This window comes from Clytia hemisphaerica, unplaced genomic scaffold (genome assembly GCF_902728285.1).
Source record: "Clytia hemisphaerica strain Z4C2 unplaced genomic scaffold, Clytia hemisphaerica genome assembly, whole genome shotgun sequence".
Lineage (NCBI taxonomy): Eukaryota > Metazoa > Cnidaria > Hydrozoa > Leptothecata > Clytiidae > Clytia > Clytia hemisphaerica.
The window spans coordinates 139,121-152,514 of record NW_027104290.1 but is presented as its reverse complement, the minus strand read 5'-3'; positions in this window follow the sequence as shown (position 1 = coordinate 152,514).

Below are 13,394 nucleotides of genomic sequence, written 5' to 3'. Positions count from 1 at the left end.
AAAAATCACATTTATTTTTCAATTGGGAAAGAAGATCTGCGTGCTAAATTCAGATATGGTTAACTCTAATAATAAAGCTTCATACATTATCAAGATAAGAATAACAATGTTTGAACTTTTAAGCACGTGGTCTCAGTTATTCCCCCTTATATAAGCATTCACAAGTTTGAATGTTCTCTTTTCAGAAATAGGATACAAGTTTCTCCTTGGTATTCAAGTGACAATACTAAACGATGATAACACTAAGTAGTGATTATCGAACGATTGTTGCGGAAGAGAGCAATTAAAATGGATGCAGTTTTTTTAGAACAAAAATAAATCATTTATCTACAGTTTAAAAAAAAAGTTGGATGTTTTAACTTTTATTCAAGGTATTTCACCTCAAAATTTTTTTTTCAAAATTTGGCGATTTGTTACTGCCTGAATCACGGGCTTTTGGTCGCCCTACTTACAAAGCTTTTTTGTCTATATATAAACCATTTTTTTTGGGTGCTTCCGTTCAAGCTTAGATTGTTCGGATTCTATTCGTCCTTTTCTAGAATTTTTTTTACACAGTATGGACGACGTCAGTACGGACCAGTACGGCGGCAAATAGGTCAAGGATTAGGAAACAAAAATTTGAATAGTAAGGAGGGGGAGAAAATTACTTTTTTCTCCTTTGTTACTCGTGATTAATCGTTAATTGCACTCCAAACCATACGATTACTAGTACTAATTGGCCCATCTGAAGTCATGTTTTCACCACTAATTGTACTGTGAAGGGATGTCAACTCATTGTTGAATACTTCCATTTAATTTGGAAAATATGTAGTGTGTTATGTACTTGAAATAATAGCTAAATGTTTAGTATTAATGATTTGCCACAAAAATGGTTGACAAAGTAATCTTTTTAGTGCTTTATTTTTTTCTCCAAGAAACTCAAGGAAAATGGTCCCGTCACGCTACCATAGTTTCCTCCTGGGTCAGTTCCCCCCCAGAAATTTAAGACTACCCGGTTGTCAAATAGACCTTTTTTCAAAGAGGCCACCCTGTTGAATAATTATGTAGTCCAGCAGAAAAACAATGATAAAACCATGCATAATTATTACAATATGCATGATACAGTAATTATGCATGGCTCTACAATATCATTGTTTTTATGGCTGGACTACATAATACCGTGAGTGGTCCTAAATCCGACAGTCCTGCCTAAATCCGATGGGGTCTTTCAAAGATACAAACTGAAATAAAAACAAACCTTTCGCTGTGACGCAACGAAGATACCAAAGTGTCAACTAAACTAAGAGAAAACATAATTTTTTATTACAAAATTGTTAACGTTTTAAACACAAGCAACGGATTCAGAATAATAGAGGTAATTATTTTTACAACTCACACTTTTTTATCACATTAATTGACATCTTGACATTATAGTCATCTTGTTATAGATGTTTTGTTCCGAGACTTCTTGAAATACAGTTTATTGTTCAACCTTGGAGAGGGAATGTTTGTAAACATAGAATTTTTTTTCATAGCAGTTATTTGTGGGGTCGGATATAGGCAGGGCTGTCGGATTTAGGACCACTCACGGTACTCAACAGGACGTCCTCTTTGAAAAAAGGTCTATCCCCCCCCTGAAAATGAAAAAATCCTTTTCCCACCCCTTTTGTGTTGCCTTATCCACTGCGCCATCCACGGATTCATGCCAGGAAAGTGTTTCTGACGGCTATTTATATTGTACAAACTGCAGACCAGTATTAAAAGAGAAAATCACAAAGTCAAAAGAGTGCTTGTTTCAAGCTCCAATCCTAACCCTAACCAACTGCTCCCTGCCTATCTCCCTTACAGGATGGCTGACTCAAATTCAATTGTTGAAATGGTCGAACACCGGACCCCACGGCCACGCCCCCACACGGGTCGGGTTGAGTGAGCAGAGAATTTGTTGACAGTTAGTGGTGTTTAGTGGTTAGGTAAATCTAGTTTTCAGAAAAAACAACATCAGTCGTCTACAGGATTTATTTGCAACAACAAGGATGAGAGTTACCTTGGCTGAATCAAATTCGCAAGACAATTAATTAAAACTTGAAAGTTTGAAACAAAATAGCTAAAACGTGCAGCAGCCAAAATCAACAAACCAAAATTTCGCTTCGATTTTTAAGGCCTCGTTTATACGCTAAAGTAAAAATTATTCTGCACATGTAAATGGGTCATTGTTTGAGGTCCGGCAAAATTTCCGGGATGAAATAACCTATCCGGCGGTGTGCGGATCTAGGTTGGTTCCGCCTCCCCCCGTAGTAGATCTTTTTCTTGGGAAGGTGATCTTCAAATTAGTTTTCAAGTTTGGCTTGGTGTCTCAAATTCTAGGCAATTTCTCAAATTTCTGGGTTATCTGGTTATCCCTTTACAAAAGCACACAAAATAAAATAACGTACAATTATCAAATCTATCAGTTTATCGATCAAAGTGTGGTGATCATACCCTGAGTATCAGAGGTTACGTTTTCAAAGAAAATAGTAACCTCTGAAGACAAACAATAGAAATTTTATCGCGCATGTGTCAATCTAATCACTGTAGAAAAAATCAAAGATGAAGAGCAAATATTACCATATTAATGTCTAGCAGACTGTATCAGTATGCAGTTTACTATTTACGAATTCCCCAGAAACCTCCAAGTGTAGTTGAAATGAGTTTATTTCGAAAGAAATCTTTTTCATGATCCCCAAATGTATAACAGTAATTACTAAACTTTTAATTATGGAAATGTCACTTTAATTGAATCGAAATAATAGACAGACTTTATGGTCGTGTTCAGATCTGAAAGTTTAAGTTTAAGGTTTAAGGGCTCTGACCATAGTCGGAAAATTGATTTTAGTATTTGAACATAAAAGTTATGTTTTAGGTTCTTTAACACTTTTAACAAAGAATTGCCTTTATAAATTGCTTTTTAATCAAATCCCTTCAGAGTAATTAAGAATTTAATTGCAGAAATGACGTTATGAACTTTAAAAAGACGTTAATAATATGTTGCATCACCTTCTTTTATAAAAAGCGCTAAGTTTTAATGGGTAATTAACCTTTTTGTTTCAAAATTTCTTTACATTGTCCGCAAAGAATTGAACTATTTTAAATTTTGCGGAAAATTTTTCTAAAAAGATGTGTTAAAAATTATGACTGTTTTTTTAAGCAAAATCCAGATGAAAAATTGATGAAAAACCACTATTTTGAAGATTTTGAGACAAAGAAGCATTTACAAAAATTTTCCGCAAAAATTTTTATTGTTTGGTGAAAGATACACCATCTACTGCGAAAAAATTTTCAAAATGTTTTTTCTTCGCCGAAACTAAGCTCTTCAAAGTTGAAATATTCTTCCTCGCAAAAGTCTTCATTTTCTTCTTCATCAAATTATTTCATCGCAATTTTTGAATTTTCAGATTCAGGAATAGTTTGTCTAACAGAAAATGTATAACATGCCATAGTTTGGTTGGTTACATCAGTCAGAAAACACATTTTAAACACGGCGATTATGAAAAATTCACTATGGTCAGAGCCCTTAAGTAGTACTTTGTTGATATGGGAATTCAATTATAATCACTTTTCTTTTGTCATCATCGATTGGCGATCTCGAGGAATCTTCTTTCCTAACTTGAAATCATGTCATCTTCTCTCTTGAGATACTTTGAAACAAAAAAGATTTATCAGGGAATCCCTCTGCAAAACACTAATTCGTGTTCGTTTAAGCCATTACTGCTAGAGATGCTCCGAGCGTCTCTAAGTCATAAATTTCACGTTCTTTTTTCTTCATTTACAAAAGGAGCATGCTTTTCACTTGCGAATTCTGATTTCGTCTATTCATAAAACTGTAACGAAATGGTAAAAACTTTTTTTTTAAACCAGAGGGTGATTCCTTTTAAAACGTTGGTTTAACTAATGAGAAGCGTGCCGTTAAATACAAAAGGAATATAAAAGAAACATGTAGACCTAATTGCTTTAAACCTTGGTCTGAACACGACCTATGTTATGATTCTCTATCACTGACTCTTTTTACAAAGCATTGATGACTTTTTGTAAGTTGTGTTTTCAACGACGGGAATAAAAATATCGACTATGACGCTCATCCAAGATCTTGGATGGTCGTCATGGTTACTTTTGTCTTCGCTGATTGCGCGATGAATAGAATCTCGATTCGTCGGCACAGCGTAAATATATGATTTTGAGCTGTGCTTTTCACGGTATGGTGATCATTTTGGCCAATTTCAAGAGACCCAATCTCAAACAAAAAACTAAAACGCAACTGCAACTGGTAATATTTTTTAAAGACAATTATATGAACTTCAAATTGATTTTAAAGAAACGGTTAGAAAACGTTCACAAAAGTATTTCTTTGTACTTCTTTGATCTTTGATTGAAAAATAAAGTTCATAATCTCCTTATTTTCATATTCCGTTTTTACACAATTTTTAAGCCAAAGCCAGCCAGTGTGAACCCACCATATTTATTGCTGGATGAGCCTAGCACTAGGCTGCAAACTTTTGGGTAATTATTTTTTGCATTCTGGCCGTCAGGCTATTCAATCGATCGGATGGAGCTTTGATTTTTATGTACTTGCTGAAAGTACAGTTACGGTTTTTTTTAGCATAACCCTAAAAACATATATGAATCAACTTTTTAGGTATACAATAAAATAGCTTGTTCGTTCGTGTTGAAAATGGAAGACGATCATATTGGTAAAAACGCCATGAACAAGGATAACTATGGACCCTGTAACGGTTTAGTGTCAATAGAAATGGTGGAGAAGGAGTTTAACATAAATAAATATCGCGCGTCATCCATAGTCATCCTCAAGCATTAGTATAAAGACTGCAATTTCCGTTGATTTTGTCATGGGCCTGTACTGTCCACAAAGTGCAAGGAAAAACGTTTCAGAAAATAGTTTTAACCTTTTAAATCAAAGACGTTTTAATTCTGGTCAAGTTTACGTCGGTATAAGTCGAGTCACTGCTCTGTCAGGACTTGCAGGTACATTGAAGAGAAATTACATAAAACATGATCAACGGTCAACAGATGAATACGAAAGAATTAGATTGGCTAGATTAAACGCACGTTTTAAATATTCTTAATTGTCCAATAATGGCCAACCTAGGACTCAAATGCCACTCCAGCCCTATAAAATTAGCATTCTAAATAATTTTGTTATCTATCTTTTTGGGAAAAATTCACTAAATCTGTGAAAATGAACTCCCTAAATGGAATTTTTTATATCCTTCAGTTGGCTTTCAAACATTCATCTATAATGCACCTTACCGAAATGTATACATTTATAAAATGACAATCAACATGAATCTGGTTCTATTTTCCTTATAGCGGCCCTCAAGGGTACAATTTTGGAGTGTCCAGAAGAAGCACTGCATTGTAAAGGTAAAATATCGAAGAAAGATTGCAAATTCGCTGTCAAAAGGTTCAAAAATAGGCTAAAAATTTACTGTAAGGGTCTAACTTTGAAGGCATAATTTTGGGCTGAACGTACGGTAGTTTTGAGATTGATGTAATCCACTTACTGTGAGCTCAGCTTCCGCCTCTGATTGATGTTAAGTAGAAAAGGCATGCAACAACACCTACCATCTTTGTATTTCAATTGGGAGTCTGGGGATGAGACGAAGTAGGGGACTAGGCGTATGGGGAGGGGGCGAGCAGGCGTGATACCCAACGGTGCAAGAGAGCGCGCTACACAGAACGCATCATTTCGCAAATAGAAGTCTGTACTGGGCGGGTGTCTGGAGGCAAGAGAGATGGGGATAAAACAGATAGTTTGGGGACATGATACTTATCACTAGTAGGTTTGTGCGTTTATGCGATCGAAGCTAGTTATATAAAAAGGTTTGATAAGACCAACTTTTTGTTCGTGGCTAACCTTAATTAGATGGCAAGATTAGGTTAAGGGGTCCTTGTATTGATACAACTCCTGACCACTTCATTTTTAGAAAAAAAAACGCCCTCTTTGTTTTTAAAGAGGAGAACGGGTTTTCTAGTGGTACTCAACAATAACTATATTTGACTTTATCTTTATCCAGCCGGAAAAACGCATCTCAGATCCTGAAAATGTACACAAATAATGTTTTTGGAGATCTTAGAATTTGGTTTACAACTTTATCTCAACTTAAGTGTTAATTTTATTGCATCATGATCACTAAAATATACCGAGTGTATCTTCACATCAGTTTCTAATCTTTGTGAACGTAGATTTGATCTATCAAAGATCCAGAGATATGTGTTGGGCCATTAACGACCATTTCGTAATCTGATAGAAATTGACGAATAAAATCGCATTCAGCACGATAGAAGTCAATGTTAATATCACCAAGAACAAAATGTACCTTATCAGTCTGGTCTTGCAAATGTGTAATTAGGTATAAAAAATTTTCTCGACTTAATCGGTTCTGCCGATATAGTAAAATGAAACAAAGAAGATTCTCAATGAAAGGTCCTTTACAAATATTGTATACAGCTGCCCCAGGAATATCAGAATAATTGCGTAAAAAGTTATGTCGGTATGCTAAAGCGATACTTGAATAAAGATGGCCATCATCTGAGTTTTCTTTGAGTTAGAATTCACTCAAATGTTAAGACCAACGTTACCCTGAAAACGGATGAAATTTTAAGCAACCAGCTAGCCTCTTTTCTTTTATAAGAAAAGAACAACGAGGCTGAAAATTGTAAACCTCCTGTTTTTTTATTATTTTTAATCTTTATTGATCAATACACTTTGAAATTGAAAAAATACCCCCTTTATCTGTGAAAAATTTCAAATTTTTCACACCAATTGATGATTTGGTCCTGTAAACTAACCAAAAATGTGAGGCGAATCATCAAAAATTGAAAATCTGAAAATCGCTCATTTTTCGTAGACGTCATCACGAATAATCCAAAATCGTGCGAAAATGGTCATTTTTCATGATTTTCTCGAATTTTTTGCATTTCAGGTGGTTCCAGGGGAACTGACCTGAAAAATCATCATTTTCAAAAAGCTCAGGAAATAAGCCTACTGTGTTGTACTTTTGGGAAAATCCCTTAAAAGGGCATAAAACCACAAGTAAAGGTCTGGCGAAAGGGGTATAGGGAAAATTCTAGCGGAGCTTGCCTCTGGTGCCTTTCTCTGGGAGCGCCTTTGAATGGCTTTTAATTGTTTTTAAGACAAAGGTGTTATGTCTGGTATGTGGTTTCAATTGTTTTTTTGCTGTTTGAAATACTTTCTGGGAGTGGAATTACGTTTTAAGGAGCAGAATTAAAATCCAGTACAAGCAAACTGTCAACAAGGATTCCTCACGATGACGACCTTTAAATTGATTGAAACTTTACAAACAGTTTCGTTATAAACGTGACCGTGTGGTGAATTGAATGCTTTTCTTCATGACAATCCCTCGTTATGCAATCTTGGAGGCTTGGCTGCTAATAAATTGAATTGCAAAAAATGAGTAAAATTTGAAGATCGGCAGAAGCATACTGGGACAGTTTTGTGAAACGCTCTTTGGACAGAAGTCTCGAATTTCTTTAAGGAAGTGCAAAAATCGGAACAAAAAATTGAAAAGTCAACGTTTTAGACCCTTTTTAAGGAAAGTACCCTGAAAATAGGTTGATTTTACGTTTTTTGGCCATAAGTTCCTAAAAATTGAAAAATTTCAAAAATCGTTTTGGCAATCGGAATTTTTCATAACTTTTTACCTTTGTGTAGAAAATCAGCGTGAAAGAGCAAATATTCATTGAGATAGCTTAATTCCCCTGGAACCTTAATCGCTTGCACTACATTACACTTTGAACTTTGACGTTACCAGTCATTTTCTTGACAAAGTGAACTTTTTGAGGCAGGGTGATGATTAAATACTTCTAAGGCTTTTCAAACCAATTCCACCAAAAATTTCGCTAGTAATTAAAATTTGATGCCGATAATTTAAAAGGATAAAATAGAGAAGCAGCCAACGAGCTCATTTCTGCGAAATATCTGTTTCCCTTTTCCAGGAGAGAGTTTTTTTTTCGAAAAATAGGGAAACAGATCTGATTTTCTATTCAAGCTCCGCGAGAGCGTAGAAACGACAGCACGTGACTCTGTAAAGCTGGGCTCAAGCTGCACAAATGATATTATATCATTGTAGAAATCCTGGTGCAGCTTGTAAGTTTCGATAAGATCTCTTATTTAAAACAATTATGTGAAAGATTAGGGATCTGTCCTTTAGAAATGAAAAGTGACGATATGTACAAGATTCGGAAAAATGCAACAAAAAATTTCCCTCTTATAAGCATACAAAAAGCATGACAATATTTTATTCTACAATCATGGGCTTCATATTTACTTCCCAGCTGGCACCGAACATTATGTTAACGTTATTTTATGGTCATTTTAGTGTTCTAACATGATGGAGCAAACCCTAAAACAACGCTAATTTAACATTGAAATTAGAATGTTAATGATTAAACATGAATTATATGTTGCTTTAACATTATAATCCAATTTTAGATCCTGAAACACTACGACAATGTTGATTTAATATAACTTTTCAATGTTAATTTTAACAAAAAAATAAACATTTATTTAATGTTACTACTTAACGTTAGTACAACCAACAAAAATTCAACCTTATGTTAATGATGCAATAATAACAATACGGGAACAATACATTCGTAATCGACTTAATAAATTAAATTTGCTTCATTAATTTTAGTTTAGTTTAGTTTTAGTTTTTGTTTAGTTTTTTTATTTTCATTATTAAATATTTCCCGATTCTAATAAGAAGGGAAATATTTGTTAAAACGGCTTTTCGGGTGGTGGATAGGTGCGTGGTTTTGAAAGCGGTGGCAAAGCGGTGAATGAAGCGGTCGCGCGTTTTGAAATCGTGCGCTAATAGCGAGATTACGTGAGGTAGCTAGTCTTTTCAAAGCTTTCGCCTATATTATCATTATCGAGGTAAAAAATATTAGGCTAACGTATATCGATAACTGTTTGCTTTATCTCCCTAGTATACGTCAAGTGAGAGACACAATCGAATAGTGAAACTAATTTTAACCAGTAAGCTTTGCGCCTCGTTTTTGTTGCATGCAGCCTAGGCTATGCTGCATGCTGTCTCTAACAAGAAGAGTCTCCATTTTTGATTTTCTTTCGAATTTTTTAATGGATAATATCCCACTCACGATTATCTTTTCAACGAGCATTCTTTTTTTATTTTTTCTATAACTTTTTAAGGATTGCTTTGATCATAATAAATTTGACACTGTTGAAGAGATAATCATGAGTGGAATAATTTGGATTAGAAAATCATTTTGAAAGATTTCAAAATGTGAAGATGAAAATTTTAAAAATTAAAAAAAGTTATAGAAAAAAGAGTGCACTCTTATCGTGAATAGACTGTAGCTTCACTTTTTAAATTGTTCCAGTTTATATTATTGGTTCGTTTTTTTTTCTCGATGCGGGGCTAAAGAAAATGGACTAATAAATACGACCCTGTTATTGCTGTAAAACTTTTAAACAGTTGATAGAGACAATCTTTTCCCACCTTGAAATTTAGCCAAAGCACTTGTTTTAATGTAAGCCTTTTGATACAAAAATGGATGTTGTTCTTCTTTTTGAGATGTTACATTTTCGTTTCTAGGCAAAATAGTTATTTATTCACAGCCGGTTTTGCTTAATTTCATTCAAATATTTAGGATAGAAATATGTTTTAGGAGCTGTTATTTTTGTTTTCCCATTGTATATTTACAGCCTATTAGACAGATTTTTAAAACTTTTGCATTTCTTTCATAGCTACCATATTAGTTGTAATTATTCTTCAAAGTGTATACCAGTGCCGTGTAGCAACCTTGGGCCAGGGGGTATCATAGATTTTAGATTTAAGACTATTCAAAACATTTAGTGGCCCTCGCGGTGTTACTAAACTTCAGCCCTCCATATGCTTCCTACGGCACTGTACGTACACTACTAAACGATAAAAAGGTTTACACTCCTTTTAGGTAGTGTGTAAATTTCCGTGAAAAAAACTGGATAAATGTTAAATACACCCCTGTCTCTGTGCCCCAGTGGGTGTTAAAAACCCAGTGGGGTGGGTTGTGAGAAATTTAAAATCCACTGGGCTGCAAGATATTTTCTAAAAATTGAGTGGGGTGATCAATCTCTCCTTGATTTTCACTGGGGTGAGGGGAAGTTTTAGTCAATTTTTTTGTGTGAAATAAGAGTGTTAGTCATTGTCATCATCATCATGGTTCGACCGCAGTCAAGACCTCGGCATTCACCATCCCTCCAGACATCCCTGTCCCGCATGGCTGTATTCAGGTCTTCCTTACATAATCCAGTATCTCGGGAGATATACGTCTGGAAAGGATAGTTTTCTACCCATACGGATGGTTGTTGGGGGCTTCCATAGAAAGAGAGATTAAATAACTTCTTTATCTGCTCTACAGCAGTGACCAGCAAACTGGGTTTTGCGTTTCCTCAAAACAGTAGAAAACCGAGAGAGATTACCGTAGATTTGTTGAAGGGTGGGATAATTTTTCCAGGATAAATTCTTAACCCGCATCAAAAGACACGTATATGTTCCGTCAAGCTTTTTTTCTTCCTGCCTGGAAAGAGTTGGCTCGATGAGCGATATGAAAACTTTCAGCTTTAAGATCATTGGCAAGGTTTGAGGATCAAATCGAATGGAGGTTGTTGCAGGCGGTCCAAGCTAAACCTTTACGAGCTTCGAAATCTTTCTGAGAAGAAGATATGAACGAACCGAGATATTTATAATCATCAACCTGTTTTAAAGAGAAGTTACTCAAAGCTCAAATGCTTTGATTTTTCTGAGCAGAAAATATTTTGCTCACACTTTCCGTTTTTAATTTAATTTGAAGCCTGAGTAATTCTTGCGCACCTTGGATGGATTGGCTGAGCTAGGCAATATCATCGTCAAAGTCAGTATCTGTGAGAAATGTAGCAGGATGGCGCGCGCCGCACTTTCTTGTTATCTGAATACTCTTGCCTGTTAAAGGATCAACTGAAACACGTAAAGTATATATACAACAATGATAAACAAAAATGTAAGTATTCCTACCAGAATTTCGAAAGGGGAGAACGCCCATCGGTAGTAAGTATTTTCGAATATGAGTTGGTGTAAAAAATTTGATGGCGGATAGCATTTTGGGGGGAATACCATACAATATATTTTTCAACTCCTTTTTGGAAATTTTGGAAAATTTTGGAAGTTGAATAATTGTAGAATCTAAATCTCACCGGGTGACCCAAAAAAAGGATAAGTGTTTGAAGGCAACTGTGTCCGAAATAAGGTGAATTTTTAACAAATTCTTTTTTCATCGTAAAGAAAGGTAACCTTTAATTTTTATGACATAATTTCTTTTAATTTGGTTCAGTGGTTCTCAAGTAATACCCCTATTTTTGACTTGTTTTTGGACTTTTTAAAAAGTGAATTTTGACTTCCAAAGCTTAATTTGAGAACTACTGAACCAAATCTAAAAGTTATATGCCAAATTTTAAGTTTACCTTTCCTCTCTACAATAAAAAAATAATTTAGTAAAAATTAACATTATTTCAGACACAGCAGCCAGCCATCAAACCCTTACACTTTTTTGGGTCAACCGGTAGTTATGTCTTGTTTGCTGAGAATATACCTCGTACTGGTAAAAAGCTCCAATGTGTGACAATTTAGTCAATGAAGCAGGGTACTTTTAGTTTAAATTAAATCAAAAATACCTTGGTACTGTGAGATTAAAATGTCTTCTTATACAATTTGATTCTTTAGAAACGTTCGCTAAAAAATACCTCTGACTCAACACCCTTCGTCCGTTATCAGAAATAAAAATCAATTTTATCATCAGGATCTTATTAAAAGAAAAATTAATTTTCAGTGGCCACAAACTTCGTTACTTTTATTAATGGATGGAGCGATAAGGTGAACCCGAGATTTGCATAAGCACGGTTTTAGGCAAGATCAAATAACCGTATCATCGAGGAGTGATCATAGTCAAAATCAAGTGCATTACTTAAAAACCTTAAGACAAAGGGTTCAAATGGCAGATATGAGAATTAAAATAGTCTCAGACAGGCATTTTGCAGATCCATTTATCTGGCAAATTACCAATTTAAAAAACTATTTTGTCTTCTGATGAGTTCACCAAGATTCTTGGTTCAGAGACAAATCCCAATAACATACCTTTTTGGAATATTGACTGGAATTTCGAGTCACGTTTTCCAAGTAAAAGTTTTCAAACTTTTTTTCAGAGATAGAAAAAATACCTCATTTTTTATACAAAAACCTTAATCTGAGTGCATGCTTTCTTCTTAGAATAGAAATGTTTCTTCTTTAACCAGAGATTTTCATCTTGCTACCGAATAGCAAGAAAAATTTAAAAATTGGATTAATTCAAAATCTAATTTAAAACTCAAACCACTCTCTCAAAACACTAAAAAATAGAATGATTCAAAGTTGGGTCATACTAGAGATTCAACTGTTGTATAGATAAAATAAAAGTGGAGTATCTAAGGACGTTCCTCTAATAGTGAAGGAGGAAAAAGTGGTGGTATCAACCACTTAGATTTTCAAGGTACGATAGGGTTTTTCTGACGATTTTTTATGGAGGTTATTTTGTATGAAGGGGATATGACACACTCTATGCCATCACGCCAAATCTTTCTCCCATCACGCATCACGCAAAAGCTTTTGATTCTTCCGGCTACCGTTTTAGAAAAGAGTAGCTACAAGTTTACGTATTTGGAGGGGTAGGAGAAAATGTAAGCCGCAGGTGAAACTTTTTGTGCATTGTGTTTCACTAAGACCAACCCCCTGATTCTATGAGGGTGTGAGGAGGCAATTTTTGGAAAAAAAGTAAATCAATTTATGAAACTTTACACCTTATTAAGCGGTATAATTCAGATTTTTATGGTGGATTGATATGGCACTCAATCAAAACGGGAATTGGGAAGCAAATCGACAAAAATGCCAATTTGGTGCACCCTTACTATAGGAATTTTGTTCTAAAATAAAGCGAACGGAGCGAGTGCGAAAATATTTACATCTCGGGCCCTCTCATATAGCTAAAACTAGTTTTAACTTACGTTATAGGGTGCCCCCCGCTTGAAAACCTTTATATGCCTTTAAAAAGGCCATTAAAATGAGATTTTATTTCAAAGGAGGAGCTTCGATTTTTTCGTTGATTTATTTACAGTATGGCTTCAACCATGAAACTTGGTTGGTAGTTTCATGCTTTAACTCTGATGCGACTATACGAAAAGAAACAAAAGTTAATCAAATTCTTTAACCTTTTAAATGCCTCCGATAAATGCTATTAACATTTTTATTAAATCAAAAGATTGCTCTTGGGTAAAAAAGCAATTATCTTTTAGTTGTAGAAATTGCTTTTTTTAAATTGTAATCTTACGA